This window comes from Lytechinus pictus, chromosome 17 (genome assembly GCF_037042905.1).
Source record: "Lytechinus pictus isolate F3 Inbred chromosome 17, Lp3.0, whole genome shotgun sequence".
In the NCBI taxonomy this organism is placed as follows: Eukaryota; Metazoa; Echinodermata; class Echinoidea; order Temnopleuroida; family Toxopneustidae; genus Lytechinus; species Lytechinus pictus.
Window position 1 is genome coordinate 12,007,901 of NC_087261.1, and position 7,116 is coordinate 12,015,016.

General features: G+C 37.5%; 1 long non-coding RNA gene across 1 annotated transcript; it reads right to left on the reverse strand.

Annotated features, from left to right (window-relative positions):
- Window positions 1-1,506: 1,506 nt before the first annotated feature.
- LOC135157296 (uncharacterized) lies at window positions 1,507-5,468 on the reverse strand. The gene is made up of 3 exons (XR_010296307.1): window positions 5,296-5,468; window positions 2,129-2,231; window positions 1,507-1,569 (listed from the first exon to the last, which is right to left on the reverse strand). It is a non-coding gene; the product is annotated as an uncharacterized LOC135157296 (long non-coding RNA).
- Between the last annotated feature and the right edge of the window lie 1,648 nt (window positions 5,469-7,116).

The window sequence follows — 7,116 nt, forward strand, 5'->3', positions numbered from 1 at the left end:
GATTAAACGCAAATCTGCAATTGAACGCAAGTTACGTTCAATCCTGTTGCAAGAAGAAGTTGCGTTTGATCAATTAAACGTAGATCAAGCGCAAGCTTTGCAATTGATTGCAAATCGAACGTAACTTATGTAAGATTTTGGAGGATGCGCAAAATTTGCGTTCGATTTACGTTCAATTGATTGTCCATAGGCTTGTGTACTAGAAATTCTGCAAATTTTTTTTTTTTGTATTTTGTTTTGAAAACTTGTGTAAATTATGCCATTTTCAATTTTCCATGGGTTTTTTTTCAAGAAAAACTTGAAATAATGTTATTTTCAATCTTTATAGGCCTCTTCAGCAATCATGCCATTATTTTCACACAATTTCAGTACATTCTCTCCTAATATCATTTTAAAGTGTGTCAATCACCAAAAATATTCTGCTCTTGTTATCAGAGGTCATGGAATATTCAAATTGTGATTTCTGAAATAATTTGTATGAAGAAATGTTGAAAAAATAATAACTCTCCATAGGCACAAAAGCCACTCTTTATTAAAACACTTCATGCACTGGCAAATGCTTATCAATATTTCTGAGCGTTTGCAGTAAATACAACTCAGAATATGTTTTGCAAGAGCACTAAATTGCTTAAATGCTTTCATTCATACATATCATAATGAATAACATGCCCAATTAAGTTATTTTAGTTTGATTTTCAAATAAAACATGCATTTCAGGAGATTGCTACACTTCAAAATCTGAAGCTCTCTTGTTTCTCTCTCTTTAATCATGAGATTGCATCGTAGATATATATCACACTTGCATACAGGGATGAGGTCGAGGCTGATTCTTCCGAGTCATGAGGCAGCTTGAGAGAACTTCCCATAGATTCTGTACAGTGACTCGGACCAAGGCCAGCAAAATGTTGCCTCGAGGTCAGCATTGACTACATCCCTGCTTGGACTTGAAAAGATCCATTGATCTGTGCACAAAAAAGAACACTGCTCAAGACATTCATTATTGATGGACCTTTTATTTTCATTTTTCAATGTTTCTTGCTCCCGAGGAATTACTTCTGAGATTCAGTTATATTCAGTTAAATTTCATATCATCTACATCAAGTGTTTCACCACAGAATGTCTTGTTTGAAATTGATGTGTATCATGCAGAAGACCACAGTTCTTAAGGTTGGCATGAAGAATCCATAGAAGTCCAGTCAGGAAAGCCACAAGCGTCTCTGCTTGAAGGAACAAATCTGGTTTCCAGAAGCAGTCTAATTTGAGATGAATTTGGAGAGCTCCATGGAGTGAAGTTTTTAAACAAGCAACGCCCTCATTCTGTAGTCCACTCTTATAATGATGTTACTACACAGGGGCCGCGGAACGGTTTTCAAAGTGGGGGGGCTGAGCCAAAAGTGGGGGGGGGGGGGGCTGACCATGCTAAAAATCACAATCATATGGTCATTTTTATGTTTTTGTACACGGTTTTGGAAAAAAGTGGGGGGGGGGGGGGGCTGAAGCCCCCCCCCCCCGGTTCCGCGGCCCCTGCTACAGACAGGAGCAGCTCTGAATTCAGTTCTGATAATCAACCTGTTCATAAAAAAATAATAATATGGGAAATAATGCAAGCCCATAACTATACATAGCTTGGGTTAGTTCAAATTTTGTCCTTTCAGTGCAAGAACGCCCTTAGCAAAACATTTGTGTGCACCCATCGGTGCAGAAATGCCCCTATGTCTGCTGGTATTAAGGGCGTTGTTTGCACCCAAATGATGATATGATAGAGGGATAGTGGCTTACTCCTGAGACCATAGTAATTGGCAATTTGCCATGAAGTAATCTAAAAAAGTGTGAACTGATTGTTTTTCCCCAAATAAAAGAATCATGGAAATTAAAATATGCAATAAATTAAATCAATGAAAGCAAAATACACACTTTCATACAGTACACCTTGGATGAGCACAACCACCCCCTCCCCTCCCCCCATCAATGGGATGTCTTCATTGCTGAGAAGTCCAGTCAAGATAGAGATTTGTGTTAGCCTTTTTCATTTTGCATTATCCTTGGGTCAATGTGTACAGATTTCACCCTCATCCCCATTACGATCATGGTGAATTATTAATAATAATACAGTTTACATGTAACCTACCATTCAAGAGTTGATAAAATGAATCAATCAGCTGGTTGCAAGAACACACATTGTAGCAGACACAGTTATGGTGGTTCTGAGGTTCCAGACTTCTTTGTCATAACTGTAGTAAGCAATTAAAAGCAAAAAGCAAAGAGATAAAACATATTCATGAAATTAATATACAAGTTAAGCTCAGTTGCCAGTGTGTTAATCATAATAGTAGTCCAAGGGTGTTTTGATTAAAGTCACTTCTGGCCTGGGGAGGGGCACTATGGTTCCTCAGCCATTGGCGGCGCAATTAAAAAAATTATGAAATCCTACCTTTTGCTTTAATTTACTAAAAAAAAGCTCGTAATAGAATGCCAAACTTTGGTGTACATATTCTTTTCTAGCGCAATCCTAACAACTTTACTTTAAAAAATCTGGTATCAAAATAAATTCCTTTCTATTCATGTTTTTTTATAAATATTTTTTCTTAACTTCTTAAATTTTTTTTTTATTATTTTCAAGACAAAGTTCATCAGTGACATTAAATTACTATTGTCAATAAAAAAAAATTACCCAGTTATGAATATTGACTTTTTAGATGTAATCATATTTCTGTCTGACATGTACTTAAACAAACATAATGTTGCAAAATTTCCTGACCCTGTACCTGGGAAAGGCAAATTTAGTATCAAAAGTTGTGTGAGACTTGAAAGTAAAACGTCAGTCAGCGGTGCGGAAATAAAATTTTGAGTGGCAGATTTATTCTGAAAAATGTCAAGGGGGACCATATGCCATATGCCCCCCCCACCCCCGAGTATTGTGCTTGATGTGGAAAGATGTAAAAAAAAAAATCATGATTATGCATTCAATATTAATAATGAGACACCCTTTAACTGAAAGCACCTGGAAAAGCATTGTAATCATCCATTAAACAATTTAAAGTGAAAAAAAATATGTCATCTATATAGCACCTCATGTGCTTGCATAAAAACCAAGAGTCAGCTACATAGTAGCCCGAGGGGGGGGGGGGGGTACTCACGAGATAAGGCATATGGGGATATGCCGCAGGAATGGGTCGCCTTTTTTGAAGAAATCCCTAAACATGGCGTATGGTTTTATGCTGGAAAATCCCTAAGCATGGCCCAATTTTTAGATAATGTCCTTAAACATGGGTCCATATTCTACTCCAATGTCTTAGGTGCAAATCCAAAATGACCTTACATTTTGGGCGATAATCTTTTTTTTTTTTTTGCTTGTCAAGTTTTCCAGTCGAAAATGTGCCCCCCCCCCCCCCTTTTGGAAATCCTGGATCCGCCCCTGTAATGAATCCCTAATAATGGGTACCTTTTTAGCCAAAATTACCTGTAAATATGGGTACGGGTTTCGAACTTAGAGCCGTACACCTTTGTCCAAACCAAATCTAAGTACCTCCCCCCCCCCCCGGCATAGTAGATCTACATATTGAATCAAAAAAATAAATGTATTTACATGTATATCTTTTTATATTTATATGAGATGGATATTAAAAATGTGACTCATACGGCACATCATTACAAATCAACGACACAAATAGACTGTCCTTGCTAAGAACCTCTTGTGCAATCTGCCCGTAAGAATATTAAAAAAAGAGCCCTGGGCGGGCAACATCCTATTCAATGTTAAAACTTCCCCAAGAATGTGGCAGATGTGGCCAATAGATTCTGAAAAGTAGCCCAATACATGTAGACCCCCTATACCTTTGTTTTTTTTTCTTGTCTGGCGAGATATACGGAGTCTGGAGAACCCCCCCCCCAAATAGAAAAAAATAATAATAATAAATATATATTTTTTTATCCTCCAAAGACAAAAGTCGACACAGCAAAATTTTCACTTTATCCCAGGCCAGGCCAAGGAAAGTCATAAAAAGGGAGGTTAACGGTAGACTACCTCGAGCGAAGTTCGTGCAGGCTCCACTCCACTTCACTACCGCTACACTACGCTCCACCTACCCGAACTTCGAGACCGTGAACTCTATCTGATATTCCGAGTGACAAAGGTGGGATTTTATGGGGGGGGGGGGGGAATATAAAATTCATGCAACATCACGATCTTTAAAAACAATTAAATTTAATATTCTTACTTTACACCAAGTTTCACTTCTTTTCCATGCTTCTATCAGTGTAAAAATGGGTGATTTAGAGCCAACATGAAGTTCCTCACACGTATAAATAATTTGCTGCCGATTTCCAAACATTGCATGCACGTGCGATAATAGCGAATTAGTTATTTGTGTGAGGAACTTCATGTTGGCTCTAAATCACTCATTTTTAGACTGATAGAAGCATGGAAAAGAAGTGAAACTTGGTGAAAAGTAAGAATATTAGTTTTAATTGTTTTTAAAGATAGTGATGTTGCATGAATTTTTTATTTTCCCCCCATTAAATCCCACCTTTGTCACTCGAAATATGTAGAGTTCAGTCTCGAAGTTCGGGTAGGTGGAGCGTAGTGTAGCAGTAGTGAAGTGGAGTAGGGCCTGCACGAACTTCGCTCGAGGTAACGTTAGACAGACTCTTAAAAAAAGAGAGTCAAATGGAGAGGAATTTTTTTTTTGGGAAATGTCTAGAGTGTAATGGAAGTCTTTAATTTCTATTTACTGGATGGCTATTCGCCGTTGAAACCGATATATAACTTTAAAAATCATTTCAAATAGGAACACAAATAATCTTTAAAGGTCATTTTCGATGTTTCATACATAAGTAGAGCCTACACATTTACTTGCTTCTGGGTGATTTTTAACAGCACTGCACCGGCAATGACAATGACAATGACAATGACAATGATTTTATTTCTTTGACGGCCCCTCCTGGGGGCATAGAAGAAATATAACAACTTACAACAATGGCAATAATAGGCATAAGAAAAAAATACCAAGGTAACAAGAATCAAACATGATGATAATAAACATATGTACAATACAAGACCTGCCGTGTTGTTGATACAACCGTGCATTACCGACACAAAAAGTCAAGTGTGGGACTGGGATTGAAATTGTACGGTAGAAAATTTGTTGAAGGTGAAATTTCGACCGGCGATAAAGATACATTTTCACTTTTTTCAGAATAATTTTTTTCCCTGGCATAGGTCTAAAATATATAAATTCTCTAAAAACATACATAATGGAGAAAGAATTGTCTGAAAAATGAATATTTTCTACTTACTCTCTTCCACAAACAGGATTGTTGCAAGCCATTATTTTGCTTTTTCGGCTAGTCTTGTGCTGCAGACCCTGTTTACAGCTGCAAATCGTCTGCAGGTCAGCTGCAACTTGCGTTCAATCGCAAGCCTTTTTCTTGCAACGCAAATTGGCGATTGATTGCTAGTTGCAGTCGATCGGAATCGACTGCAAAGTTGCAGTCGATTTGCAATCAATTGCAACATAACTTTCTTGCAACGCCCCATAAGTCTTTCACTTTGGACTCTAAAATCAGCTTATTTCTTTCTCGTGCCTTTTCTTTATAATATTTTCGAGTACACTCTCTAATCTTTAATCTAATAAAGCCCCAAAGCAATGAGTAATTAGAAAAGACATTTCTGTGTTGCTTTTTCCACTGAACTAAGAATCTCATTTTTCATAGCAGAACATATATTCTTTATCATAATAATTGAATTTCCAATATGAAGGACCTCGCTTCACTTCTTTTTTTCCACTACTACAGGTAAGCAAGATTCCAGAATGGTCTGGAGTTACGGTAAAATGTCATATTCCAGCACCAATGTTTCAACTTCTTTTGATATTATCCAATAATCTAGCCTACTTTGAATAGGTAGTGTCTTCTGTCTTAAAGAAAACTGTTGTTTTCCTGGATATATTTTCCTCCAAATATCTATTAATTGAAATTTGTCCATGAACTCCAAAAATTCTGTTTTAAATCTAGATTTCACCTGTATGGTTGACCCCTTATCATCTAATTTATCATCTAATATCATATTAAAATCACCACCTAATATAATAACATGACTGAGATAATTTTTATTTATAATGATATTGATCTTTTGCAGGACTCTTCTATTTGTTCATTTGCCTTGTTCCTAGTTGGAAATAAACATTTCCTAATATCATTCTAACTCCATCTAATTCACAGTCGAATGTAAGGTATCTACCATCGTTATCCCTTTCCATCTTTACAATAGTAATAAGCTTAGCTGCATTTGCACATGTTCTGCAGATATCTTCGATGCGGACTTTTGCATCGCGCGCCCAGCTGATAATGTAAACAAACTTTAGACTCTTCACTAGTCGCTTTGTAGCTATTTTTGCGGAGATTGCCTTCGCCAGGGTGTAAAACGGAAACGCGCCGCCGGTGTAGCGGCGGATTTGGTTCCACCGGCGGATACCGTATCCGCCGGCAGATATGGTTTTAAATGGCCGATATCGTTTTTAATCGGAACCATATCCGCCGGGTTTGACGCGGCTTGATGTTTGCAGATTTGGTTCCTCGGCGGATTTGGTTCTATTGACTGTACGTTTAATGTTGATTTGGACAGACAACCTCGGCAGCGCGCGCATGCGCGGCTCTGCAGCTCGATCGCGATGGGGGGGGGGGGGGGTTCGTCCGCCTTTAGTGAATTCTTATTCAGGGGCGGATCCATACAGCTTTTGACAAAGGGCTCGATGGGGATGAGGATTAATAGGAGAAATGATGTCTCGATATTTCATGTATTACATAGACCTGGCACATACGCCAAAACTATGCTATTTATTATAAGATTTTGATGAAATTTTCATCATTCTATTTTGTGAATTTTTATTCCTTTTTTCAGTCCGCAGTATGCATCGACCTCTTTAACTGTGCTTTTTCACACCATGTTTAGTGTCAGTTTGCCAGACTGTTTGGCGAAAATTTGCACCCCATATAGGCCTATAGGTTTTTTAAACTACAAATGTTTAGAAAAATTTCAACAAGTTAAAACTTCATATTTCAAAATAAATGATGCAAATTATGTATGAAAACAATTATGTTTTGCTGTTTGCTCATAAT